The sequence below is a fragment of the Bactrocera oleae genome, chromosome 2 (genome assembly GCF_042242935.1).
Source record: "Bactrocera oleae isolate idBacOlea1 chromosome 2, idBacOlea1, whole genome shotgun sequence".
NCBI lineage: Eukaryota > Metazoa > Arthropoda > Insecta > Diptera > Tephritidae > Bactrocera > Bactrocera oleae.
Genome location: NC_091536.1, coordinates 38,974,494 through 38,990,803, shown reverse-complemented (window position 1 = coordinate 38,990,803; position 16,310 = coordinate 38,974,494). Strand labels below are relative to the sequence as shown.

The window sequence follows — 16,310 nt, the reverse complement described above, 5'->3', positions numbered from 1 at the left end:
TTTATTAATATGTATATACTGCTCACAATTCAGAGGAGTATTCACTAAGAATTGCAAAACTTCCATAACTTTCCCAGGTCGTATTGTTTATATGAGTTATATAATAGTGAATGTATTTCAGACGCTTTGTTTCACATGAGTTGGATCGAAAGTCCGAGATAAAAATGGGCATATTAACAACTGCGAATTTAAGTGCACTTTGCCCTTAACATCTCAAAACACGAATGGTCTTAAAAGGTAATCCAGACATTTATAACCGTTCTTCGATTAGGTTTAAATTTATTAAACAATCCGGTATATCAGGAAAGTCTAGACTTTTCGATAAACGTATCTTCGGAATATTTTTTGGCTCTTGTATTTTTGCAAGTTGAACGAAAATTGTAATTTTCATTTTCAGAAGGAAATTTTTGCATCAAAATGAAGGCATAGCAGCATTCGGGAGACCTTGAGCAATGTTTAAGTACATATTTCGGTTTAAATTTATATTTTGGTAGGACTCCTTTTTGTATTTTGAATAAAAATATTTGGAAAATCGGTTAAAATTCTACTGTAATAAATTTTGACAATATTATTTTGTCTCATTAATCTTATTCGTTTTCAGTCCTTTTCAATTTGTGTATTGACCAGGTTATCTCTATTAGGCGGCTGAAAAATTTATATTAATTTTTTATTTCATAAATGGCATTCCTAACATGCTTAGAATATTCGGCGATGTTTTAAAAATATAGCAGTTAGAAGAAGGACCTGTTCAGAGCGGTTCTAAGCGAATTGAAACTTTAAGCGCGTTTTTCTCAAAACAGTGTTTTTTAAACTTTCTTTCATCGTATTCAAAAACTGGAGTGAATGGCTTGACCGAATGGCTTGAAATTACACTTAGCACATGTAACCGGATGGAATGAACGATTATCAATCAAAAATTCCCAAAAAAAATTATAGCAAAAAACAAAACGCAAAATTCGATTTTTTTTTGTTAAATATCAACCAAAAGTCAAATTTTTGGTATATTCATTTGATACTACTTCATTCCGTGCATTTAAGATTACAGATTAGAGCGCCTTTAATTTTTTTTGTTTCGGATAAGCCAATCAGCCGGAATCGTGGAGGAAAAGCGAGCCCATTTTTTCGAGGCGGGGGTGTTCAGAACACTGTAACACATGTTCTACACAATATTTTTAGCACAAAATTTATATTATATTTATAATGCCGAAATATATGTTAATAAATGATAATAAACTTAAAGCTCTATTTATTAACTGGTCGTAAAAAAAATTATGAAAAATCCCTAAAATACAGGCCGTCACGAGGAATGACCCCCTTAAGGTGGCTCTGAGTTTATCGACGATGTCTCTGATTCACCATTTTTTCCCATGTACCTCTCCTGTCAACGTTGTATCTCTCTATAATGTTACTTTCTCCTTACTTCGGGATTTGATCCTGCATGAAACGTGCTCGAGTAACCTACTTTGCTTCTCTGATCGAATTTCAGAATTTTGACAGCTAGTTCTATAAAGAACAGTAATAGTACAGCAGTTTCTTATTTTCTAAGCGAATTTTTGTATTTTGACATCTAGTTCTAAGCTCAAAAGTATTTATGCTTTGTTTAGCAGGTTACTGATGCCTATTTCTACGTTGAAGAGTATCGTTATTCTGCTCATTCAGACGGATTTTAGGAGCTAATCTGAAATTAGCGCGACTTTCTGTACTTTGTGTTTGCAACAGACCTTTTACCTAGGCCAGGCATAATTAATTAATATTGTACGGCTTACCAAATTTAAAAAAAAATCGTTATATTCACGATTTACTATTTGGGTCAGGCCATTAGGGTTAGATCATATGCCCTGCTCTGCTTTCAGGATGATTTAATCATTGTGTTTTTTATTTCATGTTACCGGTGTACAACTTTTGCGGACGTGTATACATATTTGTGTGATGATATGTTAAGCACAGTATATACCGTAGGTTGTTATATACTAGCTGACCCGGCAAATATTGTTTGCCATTAACATACGTAGTTTTTATACTCTCGCAACCTGTTGCTACAGAGTATAATAGTTTTGTTCACCTAACGGTTGTTTGTATCACCTAAAACTAATCGAGTTAGATATAGGGTTATATATATATAATATAAATGATCAGGATGAAGAGACGAGTTGAAATCCGGGCGACTGTCGGACCGTCCGTCCGTCTGTCCGTCCCTGCAAGCTGTAACTTTAGTAAAAATTGAGATATCTTTATGAAACTTGGTAGAAATGTTTTTTGGTATCGTGAGACGGTTGGTATTGCAGATGGGCGTAATCAGACCACTGCCACGCCCACAAAACGCCATTAAAAATTGCCATAACTAAGCTCCGCAATAAGATACAAGACTGTTATTTGGTACACAGGATCACATTAGGGAGGGGCATCCGCAGTTAAAATTTTTTTTTAAAAAGTGGGCGTGGTCCCGCCTCTAATAGGTTTAATGTGCATATCTAAACCGCTGATGCTATAATAACAAAATTCACTGGAAGCAAATTTTTTTAGCACTTTTATTGACGGTGTGAAAATAGTTGAAATCGGGTGGCAACTCCGCCCACTCTCCATATAACGGTACTGTTAAAAACTTCTAAAAGCGCGATAAATCAAGCACTAAACACGCCAGAGACATTAAATTTTATCCCTGGGATGGTATGAGATAGCTTTATAGGCACCGCGTTCAAAATTAGACAGTGGGCATAGCACAGCCCACGTTTAGGTGAAAACCCATATCTTGAGATCTGCTTAACCGATTTCAACCAAATTTGGTACATAACATTCTTTTCATATTTCTATGTTATAGTGCGAAAATGGGCGAAATCGGACTACAACCACGCCTATTTCCCATATAACACCATTTTCAATTCCATCTGATTCTTTCACTTTCCACTATGCATATCAAGCAACAATGATTATATTGGGGTAAAACTTTGCGTGAATAATACGTTTGAAGTATGCCACCTTGTGGCCAAAAATTGTCTAAATCGAACCAAAACTGTTCAAGCCCCTAAGTACTAAATATGTGGACCCCAGTGCCTATAGTTGACCTTCTACCGAAAATATCAGCCAATCCACAAAGAAATCTCAAACGAGTATCTCAATGGAGTGTGCAATAGTTTTGGTCAGTCTGTGTTTAGCGGATGCAAGGAAACTGGATGGTTTGCTTACGCGTGAACATGCCAAATAAAGATGTGTGTTGGAAAAACTTGCTGTACCTAAATCTAATTCGCTAACAAATAACGTTAGGCTTGTGAGAAATATATTGTCGATGAGAGTATTTTGTGAGTTGAGGATTGTGCAGAAATCCGTTGGTAATTTTATGCATACAGTATTTTCATATATGAATGTATTTGAATGTTTAATAGGTGAAATGCTAAATGAGCTGTTCTGCCTCCATCTAATAAAGTTGTTGCGATGTATCTCAGCAAGAAGTAGCGAAATAAGGAATATTTTGCCAGTTCTAAAAACAAAAAAAGCATGTCTCTTGTTTTTTCGATCATCATTTAGTAGTGGAAGAATGGATAGTATCATACTTCATTTCACGATTTCTATCTGTGTCGATTAAATCATATGCATTTCGATTTGAGAACTCATACCCATTTGACTGATTGGTAAATTCGCAATGCCAATCAATGATCCTCAATACCACTCAATGCTTCATTGTACATTGCGTCACTGAACGAAATCGCTAGATCGTTGGACCTTCTACGATGTCGATACAATATGTTATCATCAGTCATCGAATCTTTTTGATTAGCCATATCATTTGTGGTCGGGGCAGAAAACATGTCGTTGGTACTATAGGAAAAAATAGACGAATTTGTTTGTCTGTGCAATAAATGCTATTTCAGCTAGCATACTGTCACTGATTGTCATCTTCTAGCAAGCTTAGTGCAAGGCATGCATTTTATACGTTTGATACTGTTGCCCATTTACTTTACGTATATCTTAAAATGTTAATGGTCTGGTGACATTAACCAACAACAGTCGCAGATAAAATCAATCAGTCTGCCCTGGATTGCCTATATATACTCGACCCAAATTATTTGATTTGAACAAACCGGGGCATGCATCGAATGGTGTGCCTTGCTTGCGGGGCATCCATTTTTCCGATTGATCAAATATAAAATAGCGTGCCACTTTTTGATATGAGTGTTTGTGCAAAGGCCCTAAAACATTCGCACGATTACACAGTTCAAAAAATTCGATGAGCATACTTCACATTCACTTTTAAGTGAATTTATGACACTATCAACAGCTGTTTCGCTCGTGAATGGCTTTCGCTTTTTTCAAGATGCGCTTGATGAGAATAAAATAAGCCGACTTATTTTTATTCCTACTCCGTAATGTTTGCTGGTTGAGAAGTGACAGCGGGAAACACCTGGCGGGGATAACTGATTGGTTGATAGAACTATACTACATGAAAATTATAGTATACTACAATTATTATATTCGATTGCCTGTGGATGGAAAAGAAAAAGATAAAAATCGCGATTAAAAATCAGGGATTGATGAAAATTTGGAAGGTGTGAAAATTTGGAATTGTACATATGTATTTTTCAAAGCTGAATCGTGAAAAAAAAACACAAAAATATAAATAAATAATATTTGGGGTGGACTAATTATTTAGGGGTATAAAAAATATATGTTGGCCGAATCTCAGACCTTTCCGATAAACACACCAAATTTCATCAAAATCGGTCCAGCCGTTTCGATATCAAACACCGTGACACGAGCATTTCATATATTAGCAGATTATACAATAACGTAGTAGTAAAGCACTCCACTATTCAGTCATTGTATAAGCCCACAAGTAACCAAAGAATCAGCGTTTGTGACACAGCTGATATCACCTGATCGAATCTGCCTTTTTTAGACACAGAGATGTAAATAAAAGGAATACAGTTTAACAACTTGTTTGTGAACATGTATTTGTAATGCTGAATTCAATGAAAACTTTCAAGAATGTTGCAATATAGGCGCGTTACTGATCTTTTTTGGGTGTTCGGTTCCCCAGGAGACCTATATTCACCCATATAATGTTTATAGTTCTAAAACAATCTACTTGGAAGAAAAAGTCTCGGCGTTTTTTGCATTCTACTAATACAGAATAAGCATAAAAAGTATTCGCTCTATGCTTGTTACATTAGTTTATTGTAGTTTCAACGTGTTTAAGACCTGTTAATTTTTTGTTCGTTATTGTCAATAATACAGATTAAGATAATCAAAAGAACATCTGCAATTTGTGCGTAAATTTTTCGAATTATTTAGCGGTAGTCAAAATTAATGCAAAAGGCAAAGAATTAAGTGCTGATGAGCGGGGAGGACGGTAAAAGCTTTCGTGACATTGGACAGAGCGGAGTCATCAGTTCGATGCGTCATCCAGACTTTCAAAACAACGGGAATTATTACTTCAAAGCCTCAATCTGGACGTCCGAGAATATTGACTGGTCGAGAAACACGCAAAGTTGTATCTCTTGTAAAGGGTAATCCGCGTTTAACCGCTTCCCAAATAGCAGCAGATGTATAACTACAATTTAAGAAATTAATATGCAGCAAGACAGCAAGAAAAATGTTAAAAATGGCTGGTTATCATGGGCGACTGGCACGCAAAAAGCCATTAATTTCCTTAAAAAATCGTATGAAGCGCATTGCATTCGCAAACCAAGCCAATATCTTTTTAGCAATCGGTTTTATGGTCGGATGACACCAAATATTGTATATTTGGAATGAAAGGAAGACAGATGGTGTGGCGAAAAACTGGTACAGCCTTTGAAGCACGAAATCTTACTTCAACCGTAAAGCATAGTGCAGTGGAGTTATATTGTGGGGGTGTATGGCAGCAAGTGGAGTTGGTGGCATTGAGTTTATCGAAAATATAATGAATAAATTTGATTATCTAAATATTTTAAAACGACAAATGAAGCAAAATGCTGACAAATTAGGATTGCCAAACGTGTTTTGTTTCCAACAGGACAATGACCCTAAGCATACAACGGAACTTGTTCGCCTTTGACTTCTTCACAATGCTCCAGCAGCCTCCTTAATAACCTGACCTCAATCCAATTGAGCATTTATGGGCTGTATTGGAGCGCAGAATTCGTACACATACGATTACCACCAAAGAAATGCTCAAGACCGATATTGGATGAATGGAGTAAAATGTCGACTGAAGATACGAGGAAATTAGTACATTCCATGCCTAAACGTCTAGCAGAAGTTCTAAAATTTCGTTGCTATTCTTGTGTTCTTTTTGATGAGCGGAGACATTTTCCGTTTAAGTTAATTGTTTTTAAAATTACAATGAACTTTGTGGCTTTTGTTTCTTGAATTATTTTAAAAAAAGAAAGTTTTTTAAACGAAAAAATATGATTTAATAACAAAAAAAAATATATATATATTTTTAATCTATTAATTGTTCAAACTTTTATTTTGGTTTAAAAGATTTTGTACCCAGTGAGCGGAGCAATGAACCGATCAATAAATAATATTTTTCAAATATTCTAAATCACCCACAGCGGTATACTTATTAAATGTAAATTTAATCTTTAGGAATTTAAATTATCGAAAAGTATTTGAATATGTAATAAAAACATACTTAAAGTTATAAATTGTAAAACAAAACACGGCAACACACTATAGCAGATTTGAGTCATTTGGACGTTTTAGTAGTAGAATATTAGTAGGCAACCTGTACCAAGTGTGACTGTAGTAGTATAATTTTTGAGGCAACCCGTACCAAGTGGCCAATTTTTGCGTGTGGATTAGTAAAAATCTTAGGATTGGTTACTTGTAGATTTATACAATGCTTCAATAATCTAGCACAACTGGAAGTATATTGTGACGAACACGGATGATAGAACAAATCAAATCGACGATAAATTGCCAGAAGCAACTATACAGTGAATTCGTAGTTGCCAGAATGTTCTAGAAGCAATGTTTTGTTAAAGATTTACTAAATAAGGGCTGCCGGATTGTGCAGCAAACACAGTTCTAGTTAGAATGTTGTCGTGTTAAGAGCAATTGAAACATAAGCAAGAAGTAGTAAGCTCGAATAACGAGCAATAAGTGTTAAGTTGTTGGAATTAGAAATAAAGATAAGTGTATAGCCATTAAATTTGGACTTATTTTTTAACAATCCAGTAATCGAACTCAATAGTGAGTTACAAGGTATACGATGTATCGAGAAATCCGTTACAATATATAACATTATAAGTGCTATGAGTGTACGAAATTTACGGATACATTTGTACAGACAACATACATACTTTGCATGTACATTAACATAATATTATATAATATCAAAAATATTATTTAATGCTAGATAAAATAGGTAGAAAATATGCTGTCGATGAGCTTGCGGTAGATAATAGTATTTTGATTGAAAAATCATTCTCTACAATTTGTGGTGGGGGTTAATTAATTTAAATAAGTAATTTCACTATACATATATGCAGAAAACTATATATTTTTATCTAATGAAATGTATATCTATGTTGATGTATATTTTACAATTTAGATTTATAATGTAGTTAGGTATTAAAATAGTTTCTTTCCTGAAGATCATTAAAAAAGTCGATATATATACATACACATATGTATTGTTACGTAGGAACTTGAAATGTAATTTTGTTAGTAAAGGGGCGGCTTCGCTGACGTCAATTGCGATGTACAGTGAACCAAAAAAAACAAAACTTGAACAGAGAGATGAACTTGACTTTGGAGGGACTTATCTCTTAAACTACTTTAGCTTTTATGCTGCAACCTCAAATATCTCCCGCTTGAGTAGTAAAAAAAAACTTGTACACTTTCGTTGTCAACACTTTAAATGAGCTAAAATGTAGGCACCGTTATTTTTGTCTGGTATTGCTTGAGTATGGTCAAAATATATTATTTAGTAAGCGTATTTCTTTTGTGCGGTTGTAGTTTTTGAAGAAATAATGGTGAATAAACTAACATCTCAAGAATTACATGCTCAGCTTGTCAAACATTGGCAATAGAACAAAAGTACTCTCAAAATAAACATTATTGCTAAATTCAAAAAGACTGATGGAGTTGGAAGACTTGATGGTAGTGGAGCGCTCGAAAAAATTTGCACGCCCAGGCTGAACGTAAAGTTGCTCGAAATATCAAAACACACCTCAAAATATCCGCTGTCGCTAACACCACAATTGTTATATGCAAACAAACAAAGGTGTTACCATATATTTTGCTAACGAATAAAAATAAATAAAAAAAAGGATTATACCGTCAGTACAAAATTCATAATCGTTGATGAGTAACGCAAATTCTTTCAGAAATTCCTTTCTCTTCTTAAATCCCGGTGTTAGATAGATCAGAGTTATTTTAATCGAAGAGCCGCCGAAGACTGCCAAAGCAAAAAGTAGTGCGAATCGATAGAAACCTGAACAACCCTTTGTTGGATAGAGCAGACTTACTTTTTTGAAGAGCGGCCGAATGTCTCCAATGCAAAAAGTAGTTCGACGCGAAAGAACTATGAACACTCCTGTGTTGGATCGACTAATAATGTCATCGAGGGTATACAATTTTTTATAACAATAACCTTTTTGTTGGTAAATAAGTCAAGTTTGAGAAAACTTTGATTACGATTTTAAACAATGTATGCACAATTAATGATGAAAAAAATGTCTAAAAACTATTTAGAGATGTGTTAGTGGATATAATATTGAATAATATAAGTTTAAAATTCAGAATACATAGAAAAGTCACATACTTTGCTTTGTGAATTTTCGGACATAAAGCGCGAATATCTCGAAAACTATAAGTCTCTTGCTGCTTTATGTATGTATATACAGTGAACCCAAAAAAAAACTTACACGAGATATATTTTGACTTTGAAAGGACGTTTCTCTTAAACTATTTCAGCTTTTAAGCTACAACCAAGAATAATGATATTAGAATAATATGTATTTTTTTTTTATAAAACTTTAAACAATAATTAAATTTTGATGTCAACGATTGCAAACAAAAAAATAAAAAATCTCTTTTTGAGCGGCAAAAAAAAAACTTGCACACTTTCGTTGGCTCCACTGTAAATTAAGTATGATAACTGTTTGTTTTTGTCTGGTGTTATTTGTGTATGGTCAAAATGTATTATTTGGTAAGTGAAATTTTTTGCGATTGTAGTTTTTGAAGAAAAAATTGTGAATAAACAAACATTTCAAGATTTACAAGCACAGGTAGTGAAATTTGGCAAAACAAAACCAAAGTTTTCTCGAAATAGGCAATATTAAAAAAAAACCACACATACAATTGTTCAGTAAATTCTTGCTAAATTCAAAAATTCAAAAAGACTGGCGAAATTGAAAGACTTAATGGTAGTGGAACGCCCAAAAAATTTGCACGCCCCGGCTGGAATCCGGTTTCGCTAATCCGAAGGAAAATTCAATAAGATTAGCAGCTTGGAGGACGCTGCATTGTGTGGTGTGTTGCGAAATGGCAGCAAAAGGTGTGTACTGGGAGCCTTGTTTTGATCGAATAAGGAAAGAATGGAATTTGGCAATATTAAAAAGTAATTTCGTTCCGTCATCAGCTAAACTCTATTTAAATGGTGGCTACTGTCAGGATAACGACATGAAGCATTCTGCTTTAGTGGTAAAAAAATGTTTGTTGTACAACGTGAAAAAAGGGCAGCCACATCATCCCCAGAGTCCAGACTATCCCATTGAATACCTACCTTTAGGAGGGAAGTCACTTCAAATGTTCTGTAATGCATCCGAAATATTTCTGACATTGCACTATGTTTTGAAACGTATTAGCCCGGTAGTCTGTGCGCAGTGTTAAAGAAAATCGCGCATCACAAATAAAGTTACTTTTTGACATTTACAAATGCAATGATGGATGGAGTCAGATTGATAGGCTTTACTATTAATTGTTTTATTAATTTATAGTATATTTGCATTAAATTCAGAGATTATGTTAAAAATTTTACTAATGATGGAAAGAATATAATACATCTAATATATAAAACTAACATGTCACGGTGTTTGTTGTCAATCTCCTTCGAAACGGCTGGACCGATTTTGTTGAAATTATGTGTGCTTATAGGAAAAATCTGAGAATCGGCTAACATCTATTTTTTGTACACTTATATTTTTTTGTTTTTATTTTTTCACGATTCAACCTTGGAAAATATATGCAATTCCAAATTTTCACACCTTCCAAATTTTCATGAATTCCTGATTTGTAATTGCCATTTTTATCTTATTCTATTCCATCTAGAGGCAATCGAATATAATAGTTGAAGTATACTATAATTTTCATTTATTATAGTTCTATTAACCAATCAGTTATCCCCGCCAGGTGTTTCCCGCTGTCACTTTTCAACCAGCAAACATCACGGAGTAGAAATAAAAATAAGTCGGCTTATTTTATTCTCATCAAGTCAAGTTAATTTCATTCACATAGCGAATTTTATATTGGTGTAGCAAAAATAAATCCATAACACGAAATTTAATGCTTTAATTATTGGTTAAATGAGCTAAGCCTCCCCCTCGCATATATGTATACACCAACCAAGCACACCCTAATAATATACACCACTCCTGAGAACCCCATACAGGATGTCACCACACGCTGAATATCACCACACACGAGGACGCCTCACACCACCAACCAACAAAAAGGACGGGATCATCGCCCTCACATCATTATTCGTTTTCTTCTATGGGCCTGAGCACATTTTCAGCAGCCTGGCTTGCATTTTCGGCTTGTCGAAGAACAACTGTAAAATATAGTTTTTTTCTATTTGCTAATGTCCATATTTGACGAGCGCTCAAACAAAAGTGAATCAAGTCGTTCTGACCGACATTGTGTTTTCGATGAGTTTTCATTGACAGTTCACACATATATTTGTTTACATTTGTTATGTACCCTACAAGAACACTGACGGTCATCTGATGGGTAATATGACAGTCATAGCTGAAAAAATTTTATCAGCGCGCAGAACAAAGTTTCTATCCTTTTCTTAAGAGTCTTGTGCAAAAACTGATGTAAACAAACTTATGTGTCTCTTTAACACATGGGTATTCGGAATTGATTCACTATATATCTATAATGCTCACTCTCTTGTCTTTTTCTGAGTCATTGCTGAAAATTGTCAGTTATGACTGAAAGGCTATCAGAAGTGAAAAATCGTTTTGCGCAGTATATAATATAATTTTTATTTCTTTAATAAATTTCAAACTTTTAATCAAAATTAGTTATATTAATATACTTAAATATAAAAAGGAATGCAACAAAAAATATAATAAAATATGAAAATATAAAAATAAATTTTCACTTGATGCCATCTCCTCCTGTCAGTAGCACTGCGTACGTCTTTCTCCAATCAGTGGATAGTTCTGAAATGCAAATGTAAATTAACAGTATTGGCATAGCAAATGTGAGTGTATTGGTGAACCCATCAGCAGTTTCTTGAAGGGTACGTTTAGGCCAATTATGGAATGTAAACAAATTGTCAACTGACATTTAGGGCTGGCAAAATATGTATTCTAATAATATCGATTAAACTAGAGCAGGCACCGATTATAATGAGTGGAATGTAACTTTTCAAGGGGTTTTCAGCGAAAACTGCGTTTTCGTTTGACAGATTTTGTATGGATGAAAACACAAGTTTTCGCGTGAAAACCTCTTTCATCTATGAAAACGCGAATTTTTTGTCTGTGGAGATAATTATTTGAAAATAGCCAAGTTTAACGATCTGAAGATTCCGCAACTGAAAAAAAAGCTGGAGCAACGCGAAACAGCTCTTGATAGTTTTATAAATTCAGCAAAAGCTATGCTCATCGAATTTTTTGAATTGTGTAATCGTGCGAATGTTTTTGCACATAAGCTGTAAGCAATTAGTTGTAAACTCGAATATCGAGCAATAAGTGTTAAATTGTTGGAATAAAGATAAGTGTATAGCTATTAAATTGGGATTTTAATTTAACAATCCACTGATCGAACTCAAGAGTGAGTTACAGGTAGACGAATTATCGAGAAATCCGTTACAATTGGTGTCAGAAGTGGGATTGTCAAATAAATTCCCAAGGAGATAATTATTTGAAAATGGCCAAGTTTAACGATCTGAAGACTCCACAACTGAAAAAAGAGCTGGAGCAACGTGGTTTGGCGACAAATGGATTAAAAACTGAATTAAAATCACGGTTGAGAGAGGCCATGGAGGCGGAAAACATTAATGTTGAAGAATATGTCTTTCACGTGTAATTAGAGGAAGAGACAACAAAAATAGAAGAAAAAATTGAATTTTTCGTTACATTAAAAGGATCTGCAGCGGAGATATTACAGACCATTCCAAACTGCCAGGCGCCGCCAGAAAGAAAAAGGGGTTTCTGCAGGAGTTTTCTACAGAGATTGAGAGGTTAGCTCACTTAGCTTGTGCACATAAATCCATGAAATACATTGAGGACATGAAAATTCAGACCTTCGTCAATGGAATACGAGATAACACTACACGGTTCGCTGCATTAGCATGTCCAAAATTGACGTTTACAGAAACCGTTTCGCATGCTATGACACAGGAAACTGCATCTCTGCTTTGCAATCAAACATTTAAAGCTCACAAAGTAGAAATAGAGGAACACACTTGGGTGAACCAATTACTTGAAAAAATTGACAACATGCAGAAAGCACTGGAAAAATCTACGGAAGCGCATAAGAAAAATGATGGTGTGCTTAAATGCTTCAAACGCGGAAAAAGTGGCCATATTGCACGCAATAATCCAGTTGGACGTAAACGCAAAGCTGAGGAAGATTAAGCAAATGTCAAATCAAACCAATCGTTAAAACTAAAGCGAGCCAACCGCAAAGGGCACGTGCTGGCTCCCGCAAGCAAATGCCCTGTAATCTCCATTTCATAAATAAGCAGGAATACAAATAACTTTACCGTTAGTGGATGTGTAGACGGTAAAAAGCGCATACTGACTGTGGATACGGCCGCATCACATTCCATTATTCCATCTCATCTGGTTGAGAAAGAAGTGAGACCGTTAGCTGGGGCAAAGTTTCGTACTGCAACTGGAGAAGATACCCTAGTTCTCGCAAAGGTAACGTGTGAGAGCGTAATTGGAAAGGCAACCGTGTTACACAATTTTATAGTGGCAGATATCGTTGAGGAAGTCATAAGTGGAGTAGACTTTCTAGCGACTCAAGGAATCAAAATTGACATAAAAAACAGGATTATGTCCTACAGAAATATGGAAGTACCACTTATGTTCGGTTACGATAGTAAGTACAACGCTAGACGAGTGATAACAACAGAGAGCCACTAGATTCCACCAACATCAGAAGCAGTTATTTTGGCAGAAATAGATGGAGACTATGAGCCAAACAAGTAGTGGATTGTTGAGGTCACAAAGGGATCTACACCAAACTTACTTGTAGGCAAAACCCTGGCTATGACAAGACAATATAGACGCGTTCCAGTAAAAGTACTTAATGAGTGCAAGTACCGAACTCTCCAAAGGAACTGTATTAGGGCAGTGTCAAGAGATTGAGGCCGTGATAAATTGCGAAATAGGTCTTGAGAAAGATTTCATGGGCGAAAACGATATATCGAGCGAAATTAACGCATGGACTGAGGAACTAGAGGCAAACTATCAAACTACGGCTAAACAACTTCTTCTCAGATACTAATCCATATTTGATAAAGACGATGCCAAACCAGGAAGAACCAAAGTTGTGAAACATTTTATTAACACAGGTGATGCAAGACCAATCCGCCAGGCTCCTCGGAGCGTTCCTTTAGCAAAACCTGAAGTTGTAAGCCAGACCATACGTGAAATGAGCGAAAGCGGCGTTATCGAACCGTCAGAGAGTCCGTGGAGCATACCTGTAGTACTTGTGAAGAAGAAATATGGCCACATGAGATTTTGTGTGGACTATAGCAGGTTGAATGATGTAACGAAGAAAGACAGTTATCCACTACCTAGAATCGATGACACACTGGACTCGTTATCAACACTTGATTTAAAAAGTGATTATTGGCAAGTGGAGGTAAGCGAAGAAGACAGAGAAAAGAAGACAGAGAAAAATTTCACCAGGTATTAAAAGGATTACACTGGAAGACCTGTTTCGTATACTTCGACGATATCATCGAGTTGAGTAAAAGCTTCGATGAACACCTTAAGAACTGGGAATAGGTTTTTCAACGGATAGCTAGCGCTGGTCTGAATCTGAGTCCAAAGAAGTGTTCCCTTTTTAAAAAGTAAGTAAGCTACTTAGGACAAAAAGTGACAACGTAGGGCATTTGCACAGCTAATGAAAAGATCGAGGCAGTAAGAGATTGGCCCGCTCCTAAAAATTTACATGAATTGCGGAGTTTCCTTGGACTGTGTACTTATTATAGACGATACGTTCCAAATTTTGCCAGCGTAGCTAGTAGCCTCCATGAACTCACGAGAAAGAACAGAGTTTTTGAATGGAATAAAGAACAGGAAGTGGCTTTCAAAACTCTGAAGAAACGGTTAGCATACCCGGTCCCACGATCAACGTTTATTTTGGATACGGATGCTAGTGGATTTGCATTAGGAGGCGTTCTATCACAAGTCATTGATGGGCATGAGAAAGTGGTTGCGTATTACAGCCAGACCATAAGCAAGCCAGAGAGAAATTATTGTGTTACTCGGAGGGAATTACTGGCGTTGGTGAAGTGCATCAAACATTTTCATAAGTACCTTTATGGCCAGAGATTTTGGGAGAGGATAGATCATGCAGCATTCAAGAACCCAGATTTCAAAAGTGTAATACACGGATTGGAGATGAATAAACGTAAAACGAGAGAAAAAATATCTGCAGAAAGCCCAGTCGCAAAGGTTTATTGGGCACAATGGAATAGTTTGAAGTTAGTGTCTGGCTGCTTGCATCGCGTATGGGAAAGCGAAGATTGGCAAAGTTCACGAGCTCTGATGATTCTTCCAAAAGTAAGAATTCCTGAAGTTCTCAAGGAGCTGCACAACGGTTCAAGTGGAGGACACATGGGTATAACTAAAACCTTGGAGAAATTAAAACAAAGATTTTATTGGGTTGGTTGTCGTCAATCAGTTACAGAATGGATCGCCACCACAAGGTTCAGAAGTCATGGTCAGATGAAGTAGTACAATTCAGGTGCGCCGTTTGAGCGAGTAGCCATGGATGTAGCTGGTCCATTTCCAGATATATTTTAGTAGTCAAGGACTATTTCAGCAAATGCCCGGAGGTATACGCAATTCCTAACCAAGAGGCAGGAACAGTAGCGGATGTATTCATCAACAATTGGGTATCGAGATATGGTGTCCCAATAGAATTACATTCTGACCAAGGGAGAAATTTTGAATCATCTCTAATACAGGAGATGTGCTAGGAGCTGGGTATCCGGAAAACCCGTACAACTGCACTACATCCACAGTCCGATGGCATGGTAGAACGATTCAATCGAACTTTGGAAGAACATTTGAGGAAAGTTATGTAAAAGTATCAAAAGGATTGGAATACCCATATATCCTTGTTCCTGATGGCTTATCGGTCTGCTGTACATGAAACAATGGGGCAGACTCCAGCAAGGGTAAATTTTGGTAATGATCTTCGACTACCGATTGATGAAATGAAGGTGGTTCATCTGGAATGGCTAGCAGCGTTTGGTACCGATCAGACTTAAGTAGACGGCAGTGTGGCGAACACAAATACCAGAACAAATTAGAATCGACGATAAACTGCCAGAAGCAACTGGACAGCGAAATCGTAGTTGCCAGAATGTTCTAGTAGCGAACTTTTGTTAAAAAGTTACTATTTAAGAGCTGCCGGATTGTACAGCAAACACAGTTTTAATTAGAGTGTTGTGAATAAAGATAAGTGTATAGCCATTAAATTGGGACTTTAATTTAACAATCCGAAAGCGATGTCATTCAGTGACCCAATGTACAATGAAGCATTGGGTGGCATTGAATATTATTGCATTGTCATTGCGAATTTACTAGGGTATCGACGCTATTTGCGATACCAACGAAGCTGAATTTTTGAATATATTGCATATTTCGGGTATGCCACCACATCATTTATCGTTTACAACTGAACGTTGGGTTCCGTTTATTAGAATTCGTAATTTGAACCCACCACCCACGGCTTTGCAATGGCACAATATTAGTTATTAACAAGTAAGGAAGGGCTAAGCTCGGATATAACCGAACATTTTATACTCTCGCAAAGTTAAATGGTATATTCGTTTGAGACTTCTTTATATATTTTAAATATTAGAAGTAGGAACTGTTGCCTTAGTTATTTACTTGTCACTCACA

At 35.9% G+C, this 16,310-nt stretch overlaps 1 protein-coding gene across 30 annotated transcripts in view; it reads left to right on the top strand.

Annotated features, from left to right (window-relative positions):
- 5PtaseI (inositol polyphosphate-5-phosphatase A) overlaps positions 1 to 16,310 on the top strand; it is a 600,945-nt gene that overhangs the window by 37,388 nt on the left and 547,247 nt on the right. The window contains exon 1 of one of the 30 annotated variants that reach the window (XM_070113000.1): positions 9,115 to 9,136. The exons of the other annotated variants lie outside the window; for them this stretch is intronic. The gene's annotated coding sequence lies outside the window, so the exon portion shown is untranslated. Of the gene's footprint in view, positions 1 to 9,114; positions 9,137 to 16,310 lie in introns of those variants that run through there. 30 annotated transcript variants of the gene reach the window in all.